Source organism: Bubalus kerabau, chromosome 6 (assembly GCF_029407905.1).
Source record: "Bubalus kerabau isolate K-KA32 ecotype Philippines breed swamp buffalo chromosome 6, PCC_UOA_SB_1v2, whole genome shotgun sequence".
Classification (NCBI taxonomy): Eukaryota; Metazoa; Chordata; class Mammalia; order Artiodactyla; family Bovidae; genus Bubalus; species Bubalus kerabau.
The window spans coordinates 105177783-105205261 of NC_073629.1; the positions used below are offsets into that span (position 1 = coordinate 105177783).

The 27479-nt window shown below is 45.5% G+C and overlaps 1 protein-coding gene across 1 annotated transcript in view; it reads left to right on the forward strand.

Moving 5' to 3' along the window:
* The window catches only part of HIVEP3 (HIVEP zinc finger 3), a 179281-nt gene that overhangs the window by 77073 nt on the left and 74729 nt on the right, over positions 1-27479 (forward strand). The gene's annotated exons all lie outside the window — the stretch shown is intronic.

Consider the following 27479-nt stretch of genomic DNA (forward strand, 5'->3'; position numbering starts at 1 on the left):
TAGGTCAGGAATATAAATCTTTGGATGTTTTGTCTGGCCGTGGAGTACATCAGAATCATCCAGGGAGGAGAGGGAGGGAGGGAGTGCCTGGGTTTAAAAAAAAAAGGAAGAAAATAGATTACTTGGCCCACCCAGACATGCTCTCTGCATCAGGCTCTTGGGGGCTGGGGACACAGGGATCTGTATTTTTATGTTGGTCTAGCCAAGGTCTGGGGGCTTGGGGCCTCTCTCCAGGGCCCCTGGTGATGCCTGTCCTGTGTTTGGGTCTGTGGGCTCAGCTGTGAGTCCCAGCCGGTGCTTCCCAGCCTGATGTGCCATGAGCAGTGCTCTTTCTCTTCCTCTAATCAAAAGTTTTCCCACGTACAGAGAGGAGGATAGGGCCTCTGGAAACCCTCAGAAACAGCTGCCTGAACTGTGGGGGGCCTGGGCCTGGGCCTCTGCACACAGCTAAGCAGTGCCACGTGGACCTCCTAGACCCAGGCTATGATCAGGGTTCTCCAGCAGAGATGGAGGAATCATCCCCCGGACTCTAAGGAAGGGTGTCCTGGCATGTGAGCCTCAGTTTGAGGGGATATGTAAATGTGGAACTTAATAGTGGAAACTCTGGATCTTCCCAAGTGCAAATCACAGCTTCAGCATTTACTGGTTTGGGAGGCAGGTTGCTTGGTTTCTGCCTCATGTTTCTTGCTTGGAAAATAGGAGAGTCGTGGCCCTTGCCGCACAGGGCTGCTGGGGAGGTACCGGTGAGGCCCTGGGATGTTGCCAGACACCTAGCCAGGGCTCCCCAAGATGGGCAGCCCTCCAGCTCATGCAAGCAGGTTGGCTCCACTCCGCCCTCCTCACTGTGGCCCTGTATGTGTCAGCCAGGCTGTGCTTCCTAGTCCCAATGCCTGAGTTCCTCAGAGAGAGTCAGGGTGAAATTAAGGGCCGATGCTGCACACAGGGCCTGGGCACATTGCAGACAAGATTTAGTCCTGCAGAAACCCCAGCGAGGCTGGTTCTATTGCCTCTTTTGTACAGATAAGGAAACTGAGCACAGAGAGGTCCAGTAATTTAGACAGTCACACATCTAGCAAGGAGCAGAGCCTCTGGCTACAAAAGATACAGTGCTTTCTTCTCCACTAACATGCTTCCTGAAGAATGGCAGTAACAGCTTCAAGGCTGACTCCTGCCCCAGGGATATCTGTGTTTTAATAGAAATCAGTAGGACCATAATACATACGAATGGGGCCCCCTTCCTCGGCATCCTGGGACACCTCATGGTACCTTGATTTAGCATTTGTCTCCTTTCATATCCATCGCGGTTAGCTGTACATGGTCTGCTCTGTACACTGGCAGTCTCAGGGCAGGGTCTGGATTTAGGCAGCTTGGTGTACAGTAGATATCTGAACTAAGCCGGAAATAGAAACTCCTGAGGGTTGCAGGCAGAGATATGGGGACACTGTCGTGGGGAATGCAGATGGAGAATCCTCCCCAGACCTGGCACTAGCCCTCTCCTACTTTACTCTGACACTCTCTTTTTCTGTCCACGGAGTCCCTGCCAGCTGCATGGAAGAATCATTAGGAGATGGGACTGACCCAGAGGGAAACGAGCTATCAGTTCCAGCGAGAGATCTCGTCCCCCCGCCTTCCCGCGCTGCCTCTGGGGAATACAAGCATATGCGGCTACGCTGACTCAGTGCTTCTGGAGTGCCCAGGCACACGGGGCCCACTGCTGGCACAGCTTCCCCCAGCCACCAGCGGGGAAGCTGGAATACCTGGCATCTGAGTGAGGTGGAGGGCTCAGGCCCAGGCTGGCAGGGGTGCCAGGCAGGAGCCAACCATGTGCCAGCCTTCAGTGGCCTTGCAGAATCCCTCGTGCTGGCGGTGTGGGGGCGGGGGGCGGGGGGCAGGGGGCCGGGGGGTATGGGGGGGTGGTAATTAGCACTATTTGAGGCTTGGAAATGAATATGTTACGTTACATAGTTGTGGAGTCGTGGCCCCTCACATTTAGTATAGTCCTGGACTGGGGCTCTCTCCAGAATACATGTGATTTCTGAATGAGTGATTAGAGGGTGAATCTAATTTGGAAATGGGTATGAAAGCATTTTCTCAGCAGCAAAGCTTTCTGCTAGTAGTTTTCAAGCTTTTGGAGTTTTAGAAACCATTTTAAAAAGTCAAATCCTGCACGGAATGCCAAGTTAAAGTGGTAGTTTATTAACACCCATTTATTTTCTAAGTTCAAAATTTTAACATCTATTTATTATGAGCATCCATTAACAGAGCAATGATTCAGCTTTGATGCATAAAAACATTAGAAGCTCAGGGTCTAGATCAGGCATCAGCAAACTACAGCCTATGGACCTAACAGGCTGCTGCCTGATTTGCGTAAACGAAATCTTTTTGGAACACCGCCATGCCATTCGTTTAAACATTATTTATGGCGACTTTCCCACTCTAATGGCAGAGTTGAAGAGCTGTGACAAAGACTGTCTGTCCCACAAAGCCAAAAATATTTACTCTTTGGCCCTGTATAGAAGAAGTTTTCTGGTGCCTGTTCTAGATGGTCGTTGAATCGGTATATCAGCTGTAACATCCAGGATCACTTTGTCTTTTTTTGTTTTGTTTGGCTTGGTTGCATGGTATTAAGAAAGTTCTAAATCATGTCATTAAAACGATGTGAATTGGTAACAGATTTGTCACAGCCGACCGTGCAGCCCAGGATGGGCCTTTAGTTTAATGTTATGTGGACATTTGGGGATGAGGAGAAGGGAATTCTGGTTTGTATCACTAACAGTATCAAACATTTGCTTGAATTCCTTCTTCTTACAACACTCAGGAAGCATACAGTCATTTGTGACATCTTCATGGTAATTCATGTAATCCATTCTCATATCACTGAAAGCTTTAGCATGTACTTGTTTGTGTGGTTTTACAGAGGTACGTATCGTCCTGAATTTCAAAAACAACAACATAAAGATGCCCAGTAAAGAGCTCCAATCTTTCTAGTTGAAGACACATTTCAATCCTGAAGTTCCAGATCCACCAAGATCTGCACAAACCACATTCAGCTGGCCACACCCATTGTTGAGTGTGCCATTGAACACCTTTGGATGTGCAGGTCCATTTCCCTAACAGTTTTAACAGGATTCAAACTATATTGTCACATGACATTTGAAGAACCTCTGAAACACCTCTGCAGAACACGATTTGAAAACCTGTCCTTTGGCAAATATTGGTGGTTCTCTTTTCTGTGCCGAAGGACAGAGGATGCAGCCAAGGATGCTAAGGGTTGGGGTTGGGAGGCTGAGGAGGAAGTAGTGAAAGTTGGCTGAGGACAGAAGCGAGATGATGCTGTCAATGGCGGAGAGGCTCAGGGGGCAGGGGAGGGGCATCGGTAATGGAAAAAGTGCTTGGGAAACACAGAGAAGTCCAGGAGCCCCTGCTGAAGCTGGGAGGTGTCTCCTAACAATTGATGACCTAAACACAGTTCCCCAGGGCTGCTCTGAAAGCTTCCAGCCGTAGGCTTGGAAAGAAAGGTCCAGAAGATTAAAATATGCTCCAAGAAATGGTAGGGGAGGATGTGGAAGGCATATACAAATTTGCTTCTAATCATCATGCTGAGGACCTTTGAGGCCAGTCAGCAGATCAAGACAGGGGAAGGGAGCAAGGGAGATGAAGAGGGGTGGCAGAGGGGTCCTCCAGGTCAGCTCACTGAATCAGTTTATGCAGGAGGCAGACACGTGAGCATGGGTGATACTTGCCAGTGACCTGAATGGGGACAGATGTCAAGGCCCCAAGGAGTGGGTGACTGGGGCTGGACAGTGACTTTGAGCATTCGAGGCAAAGCCCACACAGCCAGGAATAAAACCCAGGAGTCCCAGCTCTCAGGCCCCCTGCCTTCCCTGGGTGGGTGCAGAGAAGGGAGGGGCAGGCTGGTGGCTTTGGGAGGCTGTGGGCTGGAGAAGGCCTCTCACAGATAAAAAAGCCTGAGTTCTTTCTGAGGTTTTGCTGCTCACCCCATAGAAAAAGAACATTTTTAGATTTTAAAAGGATGACCTCATTTTTTTTCTTATTTACATAGCCCTGTTTGTTTATATAGCCCTTTAAAAATAGCCAGCGTGTGCTAAGCTTAGTGCTCTCTCCCACCACCAGCAGCAGAGCCACTGTGTGGGGAGAAACACCTTTTCATCTAAGAGAGGGGCAGCCTTGTTTCCGAGGACAGATGGGAGCAAAACGGGACAGGTAGGAAGTTTCGTGGTTTTTCGTGTCGCTCTTCCAAAATAGCCACATGCCTGCCTCCCACTTCCTGCCTGACTCGACTAGGATCGATTTTCTCCTGCCGAGGACTTGTGTTCCGTGAATTCTCAGCTAAGCTTGAAGGAATCCGTCAACAAGCAAACAGGCTTGAGCCCAGAGACCTTGAGCTTGGCATTTTGCATCCCAACTCTGCTGCTTCCCAGCTGTGTGACTTTGGGCAAGCTGCTTCACCTCTCTGTGCCCCATCCGTGAGATGGGGATACCTGCAGTGGCTGTGCAGATTAAGTGAGGGAGTACATGTAAAAGGCTTAACCTGAGGCGGGTACACAGCAACTCTTAATAACCCTCCTAATCAACAACAGCAATTGTGATAGCCATCTCCTCACCTGGGCAGTTCGTTACAGCAGTCTCCCAGCTGTCTTCCCTTCCTGTTGGCTTGTCTGCTCCAGCCCATCCCTGTGCTGGCGCAGAGTAATAAAAAGATGAAGCGCCAATCTGACCATGCTGTCTCTTGCTTAAAATCCACCCACAGTTTTCAACCACTATGGCCTGGATCCACAGAGCTTTCTCAAAATGGCCAGATTTAAATCTTTTAAGCTTGGCCGCCCGTACAGCCTTTTGCAGCTACTCATCTTCACCATTGTAACATGTAAGCAGCCATGAACAATGTGTAGAAGAATGGGCTTGCCTGAATTCCAGTAAAACTTCACGGACAAAAACAGGCAGCAGGCTGGATTTGCCAACCCCTGACCTATAGGACGAGTCTAACTCCTTAGCTCAGCATTCCCAGCCCAGTGGTTCCTGTCTTCTCCATCCCTCTTACTCCTCCTTCCCGGCTCTGGTGGAACTCCTCATGCTTGACCCCTTGCACATTCTTTCTGGACTTTCCTCCTCTGCCTCCAGTGTGACCCTCCCCCATGGCATTAGGAATCTTTGCTCTGGGAGTCTGTGGTCCCCTGTCTTCATGTCTACTCTGCTTTCACTGTTAGAGAGGGCATCCCCAGGCAGGGACTCTGCCTTCCTCCTTCCTATGACACTGCAGTGAAGCTTCGGTCTTTGTAGATGCTCAATAAGCATTTGTGTTTGAACACAAATATCTGTGAGACAGATGGGTACCCTCGGGGAGCTTACGGGCTGGTTAGGAAGCTAGAATGTGAGCTGGTGAAAAGCCAGCCAGGGTACTGATTACAAATCAGAGGAAGGAGAAGGCATTTGAGTTGGACCTTACGGTGTAGACAAAAGACTATCAAAGATAGGGAGGTCAGGAAGGCTTTCTGTGCTGGGGAAATGGCAGGAGAAGATCAGACTCAGTTTTGGGTTCAGGGTGATGAATGGACAGACCAGTAGGGTAAGGGTCTGATCAGGGGCTGGGGTGGGTCATGAGGGAGTTTGGACTTTCTCCTGTGAGCCAGAATTTCCCTAAGTGTGATCCACAGCTCTCTCTCTACTCGAACAGAATTTCCTGGGCTGTTACTTTAAAATGCAGCTTCTGGGATTCTGTCTCCGACTGGAGGCTAGGAGCTGCAGGGGGGTTGAGGCCATGGTCTATAAGAGGCTGCAACATGTTTGGGGGTGATGGTCATAAACTGATGATCTTCTCATGGACATCACCTGCAGGTATCACCGCCAGGCTTAGGAGGGGCCAGGTAGGAATTTTTATCTTCTCCCAAAGCAGAGGAGGACATCCAAGCTCAGAAACAGCAAAGGACTTGCCTGAGGTCACACTGCAAATTACTTGCAGATTTGGGCCTGACTAGTTTTGGAACATGGCCTGGGGTGGTCCTAGAGGCTTCACAGAGGGAGGAGGACTCATGGGGACTGTCCCCAGTGACAAGTCAGCGAGAAAGTGAAAGTGTTAGTCTCTCAGTTGTGCACCCCTCTATGTGAGCCCGTGGACCAGGCAGGCTCCTCTGTCCATGAAATTCTCCAGGCAAGAATACTGGAGTAGGTACCATTCCCTTCTCTAGAGGATCTTCCCAACCCAGGGATTGAACCTGAGTCTCCTGCGTGGGAGGCAAATCCTTTACCATCTGAGCCACTAGGGAAGCCCCCAGATGTTGAACAAATGAGGGAATGGGTGGGGCAGGTGGATGGATGGACAATATGGGGGCAGGGGAGAATGGAATTCTGAGGTAGTTCTGATGTTGCAAGCCTGGAGGTTTAGGAGAATGGTAATACCAGAGGCAGAGGAGGAGAAAAGATGAGTTTGGTGCTAAGCATATTGAGTTTGAGAGGCCAGCGGGATGTCAAGCCAAGATGCTGGCCACTGGAAATGTAGGGTTGGGGAGTTCCAGGAACAGGGCTGGTGTTCTACGCAGCTATGGAAGCTTCTGGTGGGACAAGGTGAGAAATGTCTAGAGAGACAAGTAGGGGATTAAGGACCAAAGCTTGAGGACTGAGCACAGGCATCCAGGAAGAAAAGGCTCGGATGAAAGAGTCAGAGAAGTGCTCAGAGGGCCAGGAGCAGAGTCAGGATGGGCCAGGGCAGACAAAGAAAAGAGAGATTTCAACAGTCAGTCACCTGGGTAGCTAAGCTTGGGCCCCTCTTTAGAATAAAACCAGCCAACCTCAGAGAAACTGTGCCATAGGTAAATAAAAATGTCAATCCAAATGAAACCCAAATCACGAGTTTCTGTTTGCTTGGGATTTGTGCTCCCAGCCAGCGGAGCTGCAGGTATGGGCGAGCGAGTGAATCCTGGGCCCGCCTGTCCCACCTGTCAGGACAAGCCCTGCCGTTTGGGCTCTGCCGGTTCTGGTTGGCATGCTTTCTGGGGTTCCCTTTGTTGCTCGGAGCCTTCACCTTCCTCTCCTATGCCTAACTGTTCCCCTTCCCTTCCACTTCCCTCTTTATTCATTCGACAGATATTTCTTTGGGGGAATAGAGCTCTGTGCAGAGGATCTTAGCTGAGGCCCGCAACCCCAGTAGGGCCTACCACTCACCCACTGGAGAGCTTCAAGAAACAGAAAGATTCCTGGGCTTGCAGATTCAAGTTGCCTCAAAGCAGGGAGGAGCCAGTGTGCCTGGGCCCTCACACCCCCGTCTGGGCAGCCTCTGTGTGGCTGCCTCTGTGAATGAGCCATTCTGGGTCAGCTCTGCCTGGGCCGGGTTGGGGAAGCACTGAGGCCCGGGTATCTGGGTGTTTCCCCCTTAAGTCCCTGTAAATATAGCATCTGGGCCGTCTCCCAGCTGGCCTCCCGGGAACCTTCAGTGTCTCTCATTTCGCTGATCCTGCATGTGCCCCTAAACTCATCCCCTCCCCCAACTCCTAACACGTGCACACACTCACACACACTATGCCACAAGGACACCAGGACCCCCATCACCAGTATCCACCCTAACAGGGGTATATCATCCTTAAAACCCACCTTGCCTGGACAGAAGTTGCCACGTACTGTTTTAAGAGTCACCAAGTCGTTAAGACACACAAAGAGTTGGACATGACTCGAGAGACTGAACAAGAACAACAGCAACAACCATTTAAGGTGACAAAACACACAAATGCCTGCCTCTTGCAGGGGGAAAATAGACAAATATGTTGTCACCTTATCACACACTGTTTTATGAGATATTAAAGATACGAGTCTATTATCTATAAAAGAAGTATAAAGATATTATCTTTTACTTATATAAAGTGTGTGCTGACAGTAACAAGATGGCATCAGGAAAGGAATCAGGTGGCCAGGATGGGCCTGCCTGAGAAGTGGCATCTGAGCAAAGACCTGGGCATGGACAGAGGAGCCTGGCAGGCTACAGTCCCTGGGGTTCCAAAGGAGCTGGACATGACTTAGTGAGTAAACAACAAGCAGTAGCAAAGGGGTGAGGGAGTGAGCCCTGGGGCATCCGGGCAAGAGTGTTCTGGGCAGAGGTGGGAAGCTGCCAGGTGGGAACAGCAAGGAGGCCAGTGTGACTGGAGGGTAGGGGTGGGGAAAGAGGAGGAACAGAGGCTGGAGAAGTGATGGCAGAGGGTGAACGTGTGCAGGTAATTGAGAAGCTACTGGAGGTCCAAGCCCTGGAGTGGCCTGGTCTGCTGAATGTTCTAGAAAGGCCACCTGTCTACGCGTGAAGACCACACTGCAGGAAGCCAGGTTAGCATGGCAGGCTGGTGCTCTCATCAAGAGGTGATAGTGTGGCCAGGGTGGCAGCCTTGGGAAGTGGTTGGATTCTGCGTGCAGTCTGAAGGCAGAGCCGACGTGATCCATCAACAGATGGGAGGTGTAGTGTGAGAAAAGGAGATTGGGCAGGAGAGCCCTGCTGGTGCTCGAATTTGCTCACGTTTCTCTCAGGCTTGTCAGCTTCTCTAAGCCTCAGTTTCCTCATCTGGAAAATGGGGCCATTGGATCGATGACTTCCAGGTCTCTTCTGGCTTGAAAACTCACCACTTCAGCTTAAGTCACTGGTGGCTAGGGTGATCAGGGAAGGCTTTGAGAATGTGAGGTGGGACCTGGGCTTTAAAACGGGGGCTTAGACCAGACACAACTGACCGAGAATGAGACAGGAGAGGGGAGTTCCGGGCAGAGGAAGTGGCTGGAACACAGACTAGTAAGCATGGCCATGAGGCCAGAGAGTGGTGCTGGGGCCCAGGACCACGTGAGGAGGATGCCAGGGCTACAGGGATGGGCAAGCTGTGCCCTCTGGAATAAACCAGCAGGTTCAGGGCCCGAGCATTTTCTGAAAACACTGAGGCCCTCAATTTTGAGCCTGTTCAGATGGATACACTCAGGCAGGAAGCAACAAGGCTTGGCTGCTGTCCGGGGAGAGTTCACCTCCTGGCCCGGCATTGCATAACCGCAGAGTCTGCTGAGTGCAAGGAGACTCTTCTGTGTGGCAGCCAGAGTGGCAAGCCTGGTGGCTCCGGGCTCTGGCACCGACCCGTAGCGGAACAAACAGCCTCCCTTCCCAGATAATGGCCCTCATTGAGCATTGTGTCTATGGCCAGCACCCAGCACAGGGCAACTCAGCCTGGGTAAGTTTCCTCTCTTGGCTGCTTAGCAAAATATTTACACTACGCCTTTCTAGTAAGAGAGTTCCTAGGAACCAGCAGGCAGACAAGCTAGAGAAAAGTGCCCCCCAGTGACCTTGCTCCTGGCTCAAAGAGATGCTTTTGCAAACCCGGTGTGTGAACCTGGGTTGGTCATTGCCCTCCAGGGCTCTTTCATAAAATAAGGTATTGAGCTGGAAGATATGTGAAGTTCTATCTGGCTCCAAAATTATTGGCATTTTCTCTAAGCGAAGAATAAGTCCATTTTCTCATTGGGTGAGGGTAGAATTGGTCTGTCCTTTAATGTTTCACAAAGGGCCTCTTTCTCAGGAAGGCCTGTGTGTGAATTGGGGGAAACTGAGATAAGAACTCTGAACCCCCACTGACTTGGATCTCTCCTCCTGCACTGTTCGCACCAGCAAAAATGCTGCCCCTCTGTGTGTGTGTGTGTGTGTTTCAGTGGGGAGGAGGTCATTCTAGAGGATGCTGCACTTTAAGAGGTATCTGGACCAGCCATAGGGGACAACCAACCATGTGATCAGAGGCTACTGCTGCTAAGTCGCGTCAGTCATGTCCGACTCTGTGCGACCCCATAGACAGCAGCCTACCAGGCTCCACCGCCCCTGGGAGTCTCCAGGCAAGAACACTGGAGTGGGTTGCCATTTCCTTCTCCAATGCATGAGACTGAAAAGTGAAAGTGAAGTCACTCAGTCACGTCTGACTCAGCAACCCCATGGACTGCAGCCTACCAGGCTCCTCCATCCATGGGATTTTCCAGGCAAGAGTACTGGAGTGGGGTGCCATTGCCTTCTCCAGTGATCAGAGGGACACTTGGGAAAACTGGGAAAGTGGACTGTCATCAACCATCCCAAGGGTCATCTTGGAAAAGAGGGGTCAGAGGTGTGAGGTGGGCACAGAGCATTATATTAGCAGAGAGAAGGCACTTTTGCTATAAGACTGCTGCTGCTAAGTCACTTCAGTCGTGTCCGACTCTCTGTGACCCCATGGACCACAGCCCACCAGGCTCCTCCATCCATGGGATTCTCCAGGCGAGAATACTGGAGTGGGTTGCCATTTAGTACTGATTTATTCATGTATTAATATTTAACAAATATATTTAATTTTTAAAAAACATTTCAAACAGCAACAAAGCACAAAATAATAGGAAAAACAGCAGTAAACTCATCATCCCACTTAAAAAGACTTCAACAAACAAAGCAGAAGGTACTGCATATCTCTTTGCAATTGCAGACCCTTCCCTGCCCAAACCCCCAGAGGAGACGATCATGCAGACCTTGGTGTTAACATCTCAAGGTTGTTCCCTGAGCGCTTACTATGTGCCCAGCAGACTTCACCCTGGGAAACAAAACAGACACGGTTCCCACCCTCACAGGGCTTGCTGTGGAGTTGGGTGAGACCCCGGTCCCTCTCATAGAGGGCTTCAGTGAGCATCAGTCTTTGGTTATGTAAATGGTCACCAGTCCATCTGGGGCAATGATTAAGGCGAGGCTGGAAGAAGTCCTGACAACTGCCATCACCAGTCTTGTGATCGGGGCAATTCTTCTGCTCCCTGGCCCCCTGCATGTCTGTCTGTCACACGTGGGCTTATAATAGGATTACACTCTTGGGTCCTTCCAGCTCTATGATTATGGGATGTGATGGGGGAACCTAAATCACATCTGCCGGGGGACTGGCTCCATCACTCTGGCAGGCAGAGGGGATAATGGGCATCTTTGCTTTTCATGAAAGGGGTGCACCCCAGTGCATTGGGAATGTAAAGGGAGGAGGGGCTCTTGTGCTGGACACAAATCATTAGTAGAATATTAGGTGGTTTTAGGGAAACATGGGTGGAATCCTTATTTTTTTTTAATTTTTATTGGAGTACAGTAGATTTACAGTGTTATGTTAGTTTCTCAGTTCAGTTCAGTTCAGTCACTTAGTCATGTCCGACTCTTTGCGACCCCATGAATTGCAGCACACCAGGCCTCCCTGTCCATCACCAACTCCCGGAGTTCACTCAGGCTCACGTCCATCGAGTCAGTGATGCCATCCAGCCATCTCATCCTCTGTCGTCCCCTTCTCCTCCTGCCCCCAGTCCCTCCCAGCATCAGAGTCTTTTCCAATGAGTCAACTCTTCGCATGAGGTGGCCAAAGCACTGGAGTTTCAGCTTTAGCATCATTCCTTCCAAAGTAAACCCAGGGCTGATCTCCTTCAGAATGGACTGGTTGGATCTCCTTGCAGTCCAAGGGACTCTCAAAAGTCTTCTCCAACACCACAGTTCAAAAGCATCAATTCTTCAGCACTCAGCTTTCTTAATAGTCCATCCATACATGACCACAGTAAAAACCATAGCTTTGACTAGACGGTCCTTTGTTGGCAAACTAATGTTTATGCTTTTTAATATGCTGTCTAGGTTGGTCATAGCTTTTCTTCCAAGGAGCAAGTGTCTTTTAATTTCATGGCTGCAGTCACCATCTGCAGTGATTTTGGAGCTCAAGAAAATAAAGTCTCTCACTGTTTCCACTGTTTCCCCATCTATTTGCCATGAAGTGATGGGACTGGATGCCATGATCTTAGTTTTTTGAATGTTGAGTGTTGAGCCAACTTTTTCACTCTCCTCTTTCACTTTCATCAAGAGGCTCTTCAGTTCCTCTTCACTTTCTGCCATAAGGGTGGTATATGAAACAGTATGAACAGTACTGTTCCTACTGAACAGTATGAAAAGGCAAAAAGATATGACACTGAAAGATGAACTCCCCAAGTCAGTAGGTGCCAATATGCTACTGGAGAAGAGTGGAGAAATAACTCCAGAAGGAATGAAGACACGGAGCCAAAGCAAAAAGAACACCCAGTTGTGGATGTGACTGGTGATGGAAGTAAAGTCCAATGCTATAAAGAGCAATATTGCATAGGAACCTGGAATGTTAGGTCCATGAATCAAGGTAAATTAGAAGTGGTCAAACAGGAGATGGCAAGAGTAAACATCGACATTTTAGGAATCAGTGAACTAAAATGGACTGGAATGGGTGAATTTAAGGCAGATGACCATTATATAAATCTGACACTGTTTCCACTGTTTCCCCATCTATTTCCCATGAAGTGATGGGACCAGATGCCATGATCTTAGTTTTCTGAATGTTGAGCTTTAAGCCAACTTTTTCACTCTCCTCTTTCACTTTCATCAAGAGGCTTTTTAGTTCCTCTTCACTTTCTGCCATAAGGGTGGTGTTATCTGCATATCTGAGGTCACTGATATTTCTCCCGGCAATCTTGATTCCAGCTTGTGCTTCTTCCAGCCCAGTGTTTCTCATGATGTACTCTGCATAGAAGTTAAATAAGCAGGGTGACTATTTTGGGGGGCTCCAAAATCACTGCAAATGGTGATTGCAGCCATGAAATTAAAAGACGCTTACTCCTTGGAAGGAAAGTTATGACCAACCTAGATAGCATATTCAAAAGCAAAGACATTACTTTGCCAACAAAGGTCCATCTAGTCAAGGCTATGGTTTTTCCAGTAGTCATGTATGGATGGGAGAGTTGGACTGTGAAGAAAGCTGAGCACCAAAGAATTGATGCTTTTGAACTGTGGTGTTGGAGAAGACTCTTGAGAGTCCCTTGGACTGCAAGGAAATCCAACCAGCCCATTCTGAAGGAGATCAGCCCTGGGATTTCTTTGGAAGGAATGATGCTAAAGCTGAAACTCCAGAACTCTGGCCACCTCATGCGAAGAGTTGACTCATTGGAAAAGACTCGGATGCTGGGAAGGATTGGGGGCAGGAGGAGAAGGGAATGACAGAGGATGAGATGGCTGGATGACATCACCGACTCAATGGACATGAGGTTGAGTGAACTCCGGGAGTTGGTGATGGACAGGAAGGCCTGGCGTGCTGCAATTCAGGGGGTCGCAAAGAGTCAGACATGACTGAGTGACTGAACTGAACTGAACTGAGGGCAAGAATCTCTTCGAAGAAATTGAGTAGCCCTCATAGTCAACAAAAGAGTCCAAAATGCAGTTCTTGGGTGCAATCTCAAAAATGACAGAATGATCTCTGTTCATTTCCAAGGCAAACCAGTCAATATCACAATGATCCAAGTCTATGCCCCAACCACTAATGCCGAAGAAGCTGAAGTTGAACAGTTGTATGAAGACCTACAAGACCTTCTAGAACTGACAACGACCAAAAAAGATGTCCTTTTCATCATATGGGGATTGGAATGCAAAAATAGGAAGTCAAGAGATACCTGGAGTAACAGGCAAATTTGGCCTTGGAGTACAAAATGAACCAGGGCAAAGGCTAACAGAATTTTGCCAAGAGAATGCACTGGTCATAGCAAACACTCTTTTTAAACAACAAAAGAGAAGACTCTACACATGGACATCACCAAATGGTCAATACTGAAATCAGATTGATTCTGTTCTTTGCAGCCAAAAATAGAAAAGCTCTATACCGTCCGTTTCTATTAGTTTCTGGTATACAGCGAAGTGAGTCAGTTATACATATACATGTATCCACTCTTATTTTTTTTGATTCTTTTCCCATATGGGTTATTGCAGAGTATTGAGTGGAATTCCCTATGCTATACAGCAGGTCCTTATTAGTTATGTATTTTATATATAGTAGTATGTATATATCAGTCCCAATCTTCCAAAGTATCCCTCCCCACCATCCTTTGGTAACCATAAGTTTATTTTCTACATCTGTGCCTCTACTTCTGTTTTGTAAATAAGTTCATTTGTACCGTTTTTCTTTAGAGTCCACATATAAGAAGTATCATGTTATTTGTCTTTCTGTGTCTGACTTACTTCACTCAGTATGACAATCTCTAGGTCTATGCATGTTGCTGCAAATGGCATTATTTTGTTCTCTTTATTACTAATATTCCATTGTGTATATATATATATATATATATATATACCACATTTTCCTTATTTATTCATCTGTTGATGGACATTTAGGTTGCTTCTGTGTCCTGGCTATTGTAAATAATGCTGCAGTGAACATCGGGATGCATGTATCTTTTTGAATTATGGTTTTCTCCAAGTATATATCCAGGAGTGGGATTTCTGGGTCACATGTTAGTTCTATTTTAAGGTTTTTAATAAACCTCCATACTCATCTCCATAGTGGCTATATTTACATTCCTACCAACAGTGTAGGAAGGTTTCCTTTTCTCCACACCCTCTCCAGCATTTCTTGTCTGTAGATTTTTTGATGGTGGCCATTCTGACTAGTGTGAGGTGATACCTCATTCCAGTTTTGATTTGTGTTTCTCTAACGATTAGTGATGTTGAACATCTTTTCATGTGCTTTTTGTTCATCTATGTGTCTTCTTTGGACAAACTTCTATTTAGATCTTCTGTCCACTTGTTTGATTGGGTTATTTGATTTTTGGATATTGAACTGCATGTGCTGTTTTTATATCTTGGAGATTAATCCCTTTTTGATTGCTTCTTTTGCCAGTACTTTCTCTCATTCTGAGGGTTGTGTGTTTGTTTTGTTTATGGTTTCCTTTGCTATGCAAAACTTTTAAGCTCCAGTAGATCCCATTTGTCTATTTTTGTTTTTATTTTCATTATTCTAGGAGGTGGATCAAAAAAGATCTTGCTGTGATTTATGTCAAAGGGTATTCTGCCTAAATAGATCTTTAATCCATTTTGAGTTTATTTGTGTTCATGGTGTTAGAGAGTATTCTAATTTCATTCTTTCACATGCATTAATAGCTTTCCAGGTTTCCAAACACCTCTTATTGAAGAGGCTGTCTTTTCTCCATTTGTCATAGATCAGGTGACCACAGGTGTGTGGGTTTATCTCTATCTATCTTGTTCCATTGATCTATATTTCTGGTTTTGTGCCAGTAACATACTGTTTTGATTACTGTAGCTTTGTAATATAGTCCAAACTCAGCGAGCCTGATTCCTCCAGCTCGGTTTTTTTCTTTCTCAAGATTGTTGTGGCTATCCAGGGTCTTTTGTGTTTCCATGCAAATTGGAAAAAATTTTGTTCTAGTACTGTGAAAAATACGACTGGTAATTTGATAAGGATTGCATTGAATCTGTAGATTGCTTTGGGCAGTATAGTCATTTTGATTCTTGCAATATTGATTCTTCCAATACAAGAACATGATATATCTCTCCATCTGTTTGTGTTGTCTTTGAGTTCTTTCATCAGAGTCTTATAGTTTTCTGTGTATGGTTCTATTGCCTCCTTAGGTAGGTTTATCTATTCCTAGGTATTTTATTCTTTTTGATATAATAGTAAACAAGATTTTTTCCCCTTAACTTCTCTTTCTGATCATTCATTGTCAGTGTATAGGAATGCCAGGGATTTCTGTGTATTAATTTTGTATCCTGTGAGTTTACTAAATCCATTAATGAGCTCTAGCAGTTTTCTGGTAGCATTCTTAGGATTTTCTATGTATAGTATCATGTCATCTGTAAATAGTGACAGTTTTGCTTCTTTTTCCATTTGGATTCCTTGTATTTCTTTTTCTTTCTGAATGCTGTGGCCTGACTTCCAAAACCATGTTGGATAATAGTGATGAGAGTGCACATCCTTATCTTGTTCCTGATCTTAGAGGAAGTGCTTTTAGTTTATCACCATTGAGAATGATGTTTCCTGACATTTGTTGAGTATAGCCTGTATTATGTTGAGGTGGGTTTCCTCTATGCCTAGTTTCTGGGGAGTTTTTTTTATCATTAATGGGTAGATATTTTGTCAGAATTTGTGTAGAATTTTGTCAGAAGCTTTTTCTGCATCTATTGAGATGATCATACAGTTTTTATACAATCTCCTAAGACTGAACCAGAAAGAAATAGAAAAATATGAACTGACCAATAACAAGTAATGAAATCGAAACTATGATTTAAAAATCTTTCCAAGAAAAATCTTTCAACAAACAAAAGTCCAGGTCCAGATGGCTTCACAGGCGAATTCTATCAAACATTTAGAGAAGAGTGAATATCTACTCTTCTCAAACTCTTCCAAAAAAGTTCAGAGGAGGAACACTCCCAGGCTTATCCTATGAGGCCACCACCCTGAAACCAAAACCAAACAAAGATATCACAAAAAAAACAAATTGCACTGATAAACACAGATGCACAAATCCTCAACAAAATACTAGCAAACAGAATCCACCAGCACGTTAGACAAATCATACACCATGAAATCCCTTATTTTTAAGAGTAATTTCTTAGTATTATTAAAACAGTTCAGTAAAAACCTAGAGTTGGCAATTACACCTATGATCCCTATTACTATGATGAGGCTGTGTTTTAACAAGTCAGATTCAAGTCAATGTAAATTAAAGTTTTATATAAATAACAGTACAGATGGTATGTGTTTCTGGTGAAATGTGGCACAGTGGACACCAAATGGCACAGAATTTCCCAAACAAGAACTAATGATGTAAAGGGTGGGGCCCACCTGGCATCTTTAGAGGCCAGCAGAGCCAGCCCGGAGCTGGCGCGTCACAGCCCAAGAAGTATTAGAGGAATGACTCCATGAACGGCTCCCTATTTGAAACAGGATGAGAGAAATTCCCTTCAGATCTTAATGCCAAGAAGGGCTGCGCTTTCTCTGAGAAACTGCTGTGCTTATCGTCCGGAGACTGGGAAGGTACGACTCACTGTGTTGTCCTTACTTCTTTTACTGCCAGGAAGCCCTGCCCTGACCTGGGGCCCAAACAGAGCCAGCACGTGGGGCTCCTAAGTTTCTCCGCTGTGTTCTTCACCCCCTTCTGCTCTAGACCTTACGTATTCCATTTTCCCTTAGTCCTTGTGTCAACTTTAACTTGAGCTCCAGTTTTGTTTGTGGAAACTACCTCAAATTGGGGGCAAGTTAAAATTGAATGAAACAACTAATTAATGAATTAATCAATTCCTATACAAGCTGCTTAAGACCAAAGCGCTGTTGGCTCCACCTAGCCTGTTGGGATTTCCTGCCAGGAGGCGCTGCTTCCCAGCTATGCCTGGGTTACACAGAGACGGTGGCCGCTGCCAGTCCTGCACCCCTAGATCTGAACCAGCCAAGCCCTGGGGATTCACACCTTAAGGAGTTAAGCTTTGAAGCCACCTCAGAAGTGAGACTCTCCTTCCAGATTTGGGGCTGGACACCCCTCTCTCTGCACCAGAGAATGGAGTTTGCAGGCAACTGTTCCCGTAGGCATCCCTGAGTACATTGCAGGGCTTCGAGCCCCCTGTGTAACTGGCTCTTTCCCACTGGTTCTGCTGCTGACCCCAGACTGTGCAGGCTGTGATACCATCTCCTGTCTGACTCCCACACTTCTCGTCTCCACAGATCTGCTGCCAGGCCCCATGCTGTCCTGATGGCCCACAGTGCCCCCTCCAAACTGCATAATCTCCCTGGCATTATGGCCTCAGAACTTCTGGGGGCCAGGGTGCTCTGAGAAGCACCATAAACACTAATATTTTTAAAGCAATTGGCTAAAAGCATTATGCTGGTTAAAGAAGCCAGACACAAACGACCACATACTGTATGGTTCCATTTATATGAAACAGAAAGTAGATAAATTAGCGGTTGCCAGGGAGTGGAGGGGAGGGGAATGTGGATTGACTGTTAAGGGGTATGAGCTTTCTTTTTGGAATGGTGAAAATGCTCTGAAATTGCACAATGATGGTTGCACAATCTCATGCATATACTAAAAACCACTTAATCACACATGTTAAAAGGTGAAATTTACTGTATATGAATTATACTAGAGATCATCTGATAGAGTATGTTCCAAAAAGTAAGTTCCAAATAGAGCATGTTCATGACAGAGACACTCAAAGTTTAGAAAATTCTATTTATTAATAGATTAATATATTCTCTGGGCTTCTCAGGTGCTGCTAGTGATAAAGAAGCCCCCTGTCAATGCAGGAGACATGAGAGACATGGGCTCTATCCCTGAGTTGTGAAGACCTCTGGAGGAGGGCATGGAAAACCACTTCAATATTCTTACCTGGAGAATCCCATGGACAGATCGGCCTGACTATATTCTCTAGTCTTGAAAATGAATATACCCTCTTTTCCAGAAAGGAATCAAAGTGACTTCTGTAAACTATCCATTAGCTAAGGTTTTCCATGATTAAAACTTCATTCATTCTTTCACTTATGAACACCCATAAGTGTTTACCATTGGGCAGGCACAGAGAACATCAAGGGGATTAAAACACAGCTCTGCTCTCTAAAATCTATAGCTGGGGATATGACATGTGAAACCATCAGTACAGTGAGGGATACAACAGAAACTGTCTTGAGCCCAGCATGTACTGAGCAATCAAGAATTGGCAGCAGTATTTGCCATAGGCAAAGGGAGCTAGGAGTGACCTAGCAGGGAGACAGGGATATGATCCTGTTTGGGAAAAAGAAATCACTCACTTGGGCCAAAACCGATTATGAAACCCATTTGGAGAGGTTTGCGGCATGTTAGAAGGACTTGGAGTTCTTGGGAAGGGAATGGGGAGTCCCTGCAGGCCAGTGAGCCGGGCTCTGTCTTGCCTGGAACCCTGGAAGGTGACTCAGCAGTCAGTGGTCCTGGCTGACCTCCACCACTCCCTCCCCAGGGCATCCCTGGAGTTCCCCCTTCCAGGCACCCCAGAGCCTCTCAGCCTGAGTCCTGGAAGTGGACATACTATAAATCCTGCCAGACTCAAGGGAACAACAAACAGAAGCCACCCTATTTCTGCATGACAAACAAGAAATGCCACTCACTGGGTCTCCTGAAGTTCTGGGTGAAGTAAAAAGGGACCAGGATGTCAGACTCTCAAGGTCCCACCTTTGCCCATCTTCTCAAGGCATAAAGAGAAGCGAGGGGTGGGGCTGGCATCATAGGGCTCTGAAGGGAAGCACTTGGAAGGTGATTCTAGGCCCTCATGAATTAATTTTTCATATCAACACACTGCTCCTGGTTCCTGAGTTCAGAACACCAGCTTTTTGTCAGAGCTAAGGGGACAGGATAGGAATATGGGACTGAGTCAGATCCTGGGTGCATATCAGGGAGTAAGGTACCCTCGAGAAGCATTGGTCTGAAAATGAGAGGCCTGGGCTCTGGATTCCTCCTGGTTACTTTCCAGCCCGGTGGTCTTACTGAACCTCTGTCTCCTCATCTGCAAAATGTGATGATAAGGCCCTAACAGAGGGCACTCTTGAGGAGCTTTTCCATTGTGATGTGATGCTCAGACATCGTGCTTACAATCTAAGCTGGGAAAGGTAGCATAAACAGTAGGTCGTCTCTGCAAGAAGAACCTGGTAAAATCAGAAAACAGAACGACTATAAAAATCCCTACTGAGCTATCATCATGGCACTCATACAAGGGGGCGTTATTCATATTATTATCTGAAGTAGAGGTGTAAGCACAACTCAGAGAAAGGGAGGGGATCTGGTTGTGTCAGGGACCCTGGAGACCCCAGGGAGGAGCTGGCAATAGTGACAAGTAAGATTTGACCGGACAAAGAAGGGAAGAGGAACCAGCCAGCGGGACTGAGGGGGGCCTTGAGCCCCAGCCAGGAGGCAGAAAGAGTTGGGGGAGGGGGACAGATGTGGGAGGGAGTGGAAGTAGGGGTTTGGGAAGCTGAAGAGGTGGAGGACATAGGGCTCAGGGTGGAGCATCTCAGCCAGCAGGAGGGTCTGGTGCTGTAAAGAAGCCGAGTGTCCAGAAAGGGTAGGGGCTGGTCTCTATCCACACAGGTCTTGGCAGAAGGCTCGGGAAGGACCAGACTCAGACCTTCTGGGAGAGTGGGGCTCAGAGCAGCTGGCAGACCCAGGTTAGGGAGCAGAAGCATCTAGAATATCAGGGTGGGTAAGGTCCCCGAGCCCAACTATGGTCTATATCCTCTATTTCAAATATGGGAACAGATAGCACAGATCTGGGATGACCTGCTCTGGTAGCTCAGTGAGGTGGGGGCAAAGTCATGTCTCTAGATCCTCTGGCCTAAGCAGAATTCTATTTTTTCCTTATTTCCTCGATTAAATGTGCTGGTGCCACAACCCACCTTTTATTGAATATGTGCCTCTTAGTTGCCTCATCTGTCCAGTGGACTTAAAAACATTCCTACCTCACGGAACAGTGTATTTCAAGTGCTTAGCAGAGTGCCTGGTGCATAGCATTTAGTAACATCAGCTTTTGAAGTTATCCAAGTTGATCCCCAGTTTCTCTCTTTGTCACAAGATCTGATTCATCTTTCTTAAACCACCAATACCTTTGATAAGATATCCAACTTATCTTTTCTTCTGGCTCTTTTCCTTTTTCCTGAGTTAAATGCTCTTGGCCTGAGCTTGTTTTATGGGGAGGAACTTGGGACGTGTTATAATCCATTGAATTTAGCATCTGTCTGTTCTATACATTCACTTATTCGTTTGTACCTGATTCACTGGGAGCCAGCAACCTGTGCTTGGACTCTGGGGAAGCACAGAGTCCAGATTCCCAAAGAATCCACCTCCTGTCTTGCACCCTCAGTCCATGATCTTCTGCCAGGTGGAATTTTCAAAATCATCTGGTGCAGATGGAGAAAAGGATGTATAGATTGCAAAAGCCTTTTTATCTGTAATGGAGTCTCAGAAAATTATACCTGACTACATCTTCTTGCTCGGTGAGGACAGAGCATGAGTGATCTAGGGATGGGGGTTAGAGAAGGTGACCCTCCAGGACGCAACAGTGCCCCTCCACCAGCGCTTACAGAGTTTGGCTGTCATCAAAAAAGGAAGACTCAGATCAGGCCCCAAAGTGAGACTTCCTAACAAGAGATTAAGTTTAGAATTTAGTCAGTATTAAATTAAGCCAAGCTCCCTGGGACTGGAGCAGCTTGGCTGGTTGTACGCTGCCATACAGAGTCCTCCCATAGGTTAAACTCATAGAGGCCCTCATGATGACCTGTATTTAGGAGTGGTGCTGTGAGCCTGGTTTTCGGGAACTAGTTATCTTGTCCCTCTCTGGACCATTTTACAGGGTATCTTTCAAGAGTCTGACCTGATTCCCTTATCCAGTAAGACTTCCACCTGCCTTGACCCTCTCTTCTTCTCACTAATTTACCTACCCTTTGCCCAACATAGTTATTAAGAACTGTATATTTGTATGCCTGCCACTGTGCTAGGTACCAGGGATACAGTGGTGAATGAGAAAGGCTCTTGGCCTAAAAGAAGTCTGTCTTTTAGGGGGAGAAAAGCTCATAAATAAATTACAACATGGTGTGAGAAGTACAGAAGTGTTTGAATGCATGAGGGTCGCAGAAAGCTTGCTGAAGGATTTGCTGTCTGGGGTGATGTATTAGTCAGGCTTCTCCAGACAAATAGAACCAACAAGACTTAAATATATAGAGAGAGATATTTATTTTAAGAAATCAGCTCATGATTGTGGAGGCTTGGCAAGTCCCAGATCTGCAGGGTGGGCTGGGAGAGTGCAGACCCAGGGGAGCTGCAGTTGGAGTCCTAAGACTGTCTGCTAGCAGAGTTCCTTCTTGCTGGAAGAGGTCACTCTTTGTTCTGGTTGGCCTTGAACTGATTGGGTGAGGCTCACCTACATTACAGATAAGGCAATGGTAACCCACTGCAGTACTCTTGCCTGGAAAATCCCATGGACAGAAGGGCCTGGTAGGCTCCAGTCCATGGGGTCACTAAGAGTTGGACATGACTAAGTGACTTCACTTTCACTTTTCACTTTCATGCATTGGAGAAGGAAATGGCAACCCACTCCAGTGTTCTTGCCTGGAGAATCCCAGGGACGGGGGAGCCTGATGGGCTGCTGTCTATGGGGTCGCACAGAGTTGGACACAACTGAAGCGACTCAGCAGCAGCAGCAGCACCCACATTATGGAGAGTAGCCTGCTTTACTCAAGATCTACAGCTTTAAATGATAAGCTCATTTAAAAGAGACCTGTATCTAGAATAATGTTTGACCATACATCTGGGTACAATGGCCCAGCCAAGGCACCATTGCAGTGGGTTTAGGGGATATCTGAAGGAGTTTTTCACATGTCTAGAAGGGTCAGGGCATTTGGATTGACAGGAAAGACATGTGTTCTGAGAACTTTTCAGCTCCCTGTAGCCAGAATACATAAAGGAGAGAAGGAAGAGAAGAGGCTGGGGATGAAGGCAAGAGCCCGTTGAAGGGAAATTTGAAGCTTACATTTTATATAGAGTATCTCTTCCTAGGATGGGGGTTGGGCTTTCTAGTATTATCAGAAAGGTATAAGAAAAAAGAATGGAATCCCAGTTACAACTCAACTGTTGTGTAAAGAATTTTGTAATCAGCTTTCCAGAAATGCCACATATAGTAGCTGACTTTGTAGAAGGAAGACCCGGAAAGAATTGATGCTTTTGAACTGTGGTGTTGGAGAAAACTCTTGAGAGACCCTTGGACTGCAAGGAGATCAGACCAGTCAATCTTAAAGGAAATCAGTCCTGAATATTCACTGGAAGGACTGATGCTGAAGCTCCAATATTTTGGCCACCTGATGCAGAGAACTGACTGATTGGAAAAGACACTGATGCTAGGAAAGATGGAAGGCAGGAGGAGAAGGGGGTGACCGAGGATGAGATGATTAGATGGCATCACTGACTCGATGGACATGAGTTTGAGCAAGCTCCAGGAGTTGGTGGTGGACAGGGAAGCCTGGCAGGCTGCAGTCCATGGGGTCACAAAGAATTGGACACAACTGAGCAACTGAACTGACTGACTGACTGAACACATACACTGTCTTCACAACTCAGTTCTTCATTTATAAATATATATCTCGGGTGGCTCAGTGGTAAAGAATTTTCTGCTTATGCAGGAGACACAGGAGACAGGGGTTTGATCTCTGGATCAGGAAGATCCTCTGGAGGAGGAAATGGCAACCCACCCCTGGAGGAGGAAATTCTTGCTTGGAGAATTCCGTGGTCAGAGGATCCTGGAGGTCTACAGTCCATCGGGTTGCAAAGAGTCAGACACAACTGAGCGACTAAGCATGGACAACCAAGGTCACCAAGCTTTAGAAGAAAACCAAGAAGAAAATGGAAAAAAGAGAAAAAGAAGAGCTCACTCCAAGGGAAACAGAGACTTCAAATGTAAGAGAAGCCTAAAATTAATTATCATTGGTATTTCATCTCATTTAATAGAAAGGAATCAGTTGCTATGAAGATGGAGCAATTAGAGAAAAAGAAATAATTATTGAAAATTTAAAATATGACTTTTACAAAAACACAGTGGGTAAACTGACTCAATCAATATAGATGAATGTACTACACAATCCATGGACTTCTCCAGGCCAGAATACCGAAGTGGGTAGCCTTTCCCTTCTCCAGGAAATCTTCCCAACCCAGGATCGAACCCAGGTCTGCAACATTGGAGGCGGATTCTTTACCAGCTGAGCCATAAGGGAAGCCCATATAGAGGAATACCAAATTGATAATCCAGAAGTTCCAACTAGGGAAATATCCCAGAATGTAGAGCAAACCATCAAGGAGAAAAAGTTGGCGGATGGATCCAGAATGTTCAGTATCCACTAAATAGGAAATCTGGAAACAAAGATGACAGACAATGACAGAGGGAGAAGGATGTTACAAAGATGTAACAAAAGAAAATTCCCTGGGTTGAAGAAACATGCACAGATTTTTTTAATGGAAAAATCACATTGAATTCAGGACAGGAATCAGTGAAAAGGAACATTTAGACATTCAATCTTTTTGACATTTCAGAACATCAAGGATGAAAAAACAAAAAGCTTCCAGAGAGAATCAAAACTTACATCAGAGTGTCATCAATAAAAAAAGAAAAAGATGCCCAAGGAGAGTCTACCAGTGCTTTCAAAATTCTGGAGGACAGTGATTTTGAACTATGAATCCTATCTCCTCAAACTCTGAAAGCAAAATAAAGACTTTTTATGTGTAAGTGTTCAGAAAGTTTATCACTCAGTCATCCGTATCACTGAAAGGAAAAAAAGCTGGAGTTATTTCTGTCAATCAAAAAAGCAATCCAAAAAGATGATGATGTGATTGCGACAAGTGAAGGAAGGCATATATTACTGTGTAGGAGGATTGCTTGGTTCTTAACTTGTGGAAGACTTTTCTTCTTATGACAAAGTCTTAGTCATGTGGAATTACACTTCCTTCTCTGGGGACTGTTCATATGAAGTGGTTCCTCAGGAAATAATCTCTTTGCAATCGTATTGTTTATTAGCTTCAATTTTTAGAATTAGCCTGTTGTTGTTGTTGTTGTTCAGTCGTTTTGTCACATCCAACTCTTGGCCCCATGGACTGCAGCATGCCAGGTTTTGCTATCCTTCACCATCTCCCAGAGTTCACTCAAACTCATGTCCATCGAGTCAGTGATGCCATCCAACCGTCTCATCCTCTGTCATCCCCTTCTCCTCCTGCCTTCAATCTTTCCCAGCAGCAGGGTCTTTTCCAGTGAGTCAGCTCATCTCATCAGGTGGCTAAAGCACTGGAGCTTCAGCTTCAACATCAGTTCTTCCAATGAATATTCAGGGAAGGACTATAGGAATTAACCTATAGACTAGACTCAATGATAATATAGAACAGAATGTAAATGTTATGAAACTTGACGATGTAAGAATAATAAATTTTAAACTAACAGGAATTTAAAGGTGGACAGAAGAAACCAGGTAGGAATGAGGGATTATGCACAAATTTCTTCATTGTTTATAGAAATGAATAGATACTGTCAAAAGTTGACAGACCAGGAAATAGCAATTTAAGTATATTATTGGAAGATGTTAAAGGCAACTGCCAAAACAACCTAAAATATATAATTATAAAAAATGGTGAGATGGTGTGGAAGGAAGTTGGCAGAGAGGGTAAATTATAAAAAAAAAAAAAACCCTCAGCGTTTGTAGCAGAATCAGTTAACTGAGTGAGGATGTTTTCTAATTCTGGGACCTAGAAGGTATTGAACTTTGGGGAAGTTAACAATCTTAGAAGAAATGGGCTGCACAACCGCACTGGGGCTGTATCTCATCACTACTTGTTGCCATGCAAACATGCCATGCCTGCTACCCCAGGCATCAGATGATCAGATGTGCCGTACTTGTGGGAAGGTTCATTCATTCACTCATTCACTCAGCAAGTGTTTTGGGGGAGCTTGTTTAAATAAACAAATCTGAAGACTAACTTGATTCATGTCCTCAGCTTCCTCTCCCTCTGCTAACGATGCTGTACACCCCAACCCTCTAACCACACTGAGCTGCCTTCTCACACACTCAAGGTTCCCCCCTCATCGTCCTGCCTGTGCTCACACTAGTCCCCTTTTCTGCTTGGTGAAATCTCCTGCGTCCTTCAGAGCCCAGTGTACCTCCTCTAAAGACTCCCTGCAATGAGTCCTTCCTCCCCATCCCCAGCCCATACTCAGAACCTCTTTCTATCACAGAGCCTATCATACCTTATAATCTATTTTTGTTTGTGTCTCTCTCTTCATAAGCTTTGTATTTTTCAAGTGTAAAAGTCCATGTCTTTTTTTAAATTGAGGCATAACATATATAATTCTGAACACATAGCACAAAGTTACAACTCAAATAGATTTTACATATATTTTTGTTGTTCAGTTGCTAAACCATGTCTGACTCTTCGCAACCCCATGGACTGCAGCATGCCAGGTTTCCCTGTCCTTCACTATCTCCCGGAGCTTGCTCAAACTCATGTCCATTAAGTCAGTGATGCCATCCAACCATCTCATCCTCTGCCATCCCTTTCTCCTCCTGCTTTCAATCTTTTCTAGCATCAGCATCTTTTCCAGTTAGTAGGCTCTTTGCATCAGGTGGCCAAAGTATTGGAGCTTCAGCTTCAGCATCAGTCCTTCCAATGAATATTCAGGGTTGATTTCCTTTAGGATTGACTGGTTTGATCTCCTTGCAGTCCAAGGGTCTCTCAAGAGTCTTCTCCAACACCACAGTTAAAAAACATAAATTCTTAGCACTCAGCTTTCTTTATGGTCCAACTCTCACATCCATACATAATTACTGGAGAAACCAAAGCTTTGTCTATATGGACCTTTGCTGAAAAAGGTCTGACTCATGTAATATATATAACCAAATCAAGATGTAGAACATTTCTGTCACCCCAAAAACTCCTACGTGCCTTTTCCTCATCAATACTTACCTGCCCCACCAGAACTAATCACTATGCTCATTTCTACTACAATAAAATTAATTTTGCCAGTTCTTTAGGAAAATGGAATCATGCAGTATATAGTTTATTGTATCTGAACTGCTTTGCTTATTATTTTATCTGTGAGAGCCATTTTTGTCTGTAGCCGTACTTTGTTCTTTTTAATTACTGTGTGATAATCCTTGTGTAAATATACCCCAATTTATTTATCTACTCTGTTTGTTGTTGGCATTGGGTTGGTTCCAGGTTTTTGCTGCTTCATAACGTAAAGCTACTATGAGCATTCTTGTGTTTTTTAGCAGATATATATACATATACATATATATATATGTATATATATATATGCGTTTCTGTAGGAAATATTCTTAGGAGTGGAATTTTTAGGTCATGGGGTAGGTCTATATTTGCCATTGAAGATTTTGCCATTCAATTGTCCAGATGGCTGCATCTACTTACCTTCCCACCAACAATGTACTGGAAGAGGTCCATTTGCCCCACATTCTTCCCAACATTTCGTGTCATTTTGTTTCCTGTTAGTCATTCTGGTGAATGTGTGGCGGATTTGATATATATTTCCCTAATGAGTAATGGTGTTAATCACTTTTCATATGCTTGTTGACCATTTAGATAACCTCTTTGTAAATTACCTGTTGAGCAGCTTGCCTGGTGGTCCAGTGGTTAAGACTCTGCCTTGCAGTGCAGGGAGTGAGCGTTAGATCCCTGGTCAGGGAGCTAAGGTCCAACATGCCTCATAGCCAAAACATAAAACAGAAGCAATATTGTAAAATACTCAATGAAGACATTTTTTTTTAATGTGGCCCACATAAAAACTCTTTTTAAAAAAAGTGCCTGTTGAAATCTTTTGCCATTTAAAAAAATTCTGGTAAAATACTCGTAACATAAAATTTGCTATCTTAACCCTTTTTAGCTTCCCTTGTGGCTCAGCTGGTAAAGAATCTGCCTGCAATGTGGGAGACCTGGGTTCGATCCCTGGGTTGGGAAGATCCCCTGGAGAAGGGTACAGCTACCCACTTCAGTTTTCTGGCCTAGAGAATTCCATGGACTGTATAGTCCATGGGGTCGCAAAGAGTTGGACATGACTGAGTGACTTTCACTCAACCCTTTCTAAGCTCAGTAATATTAAGTATTTTTGCATGGTTGTG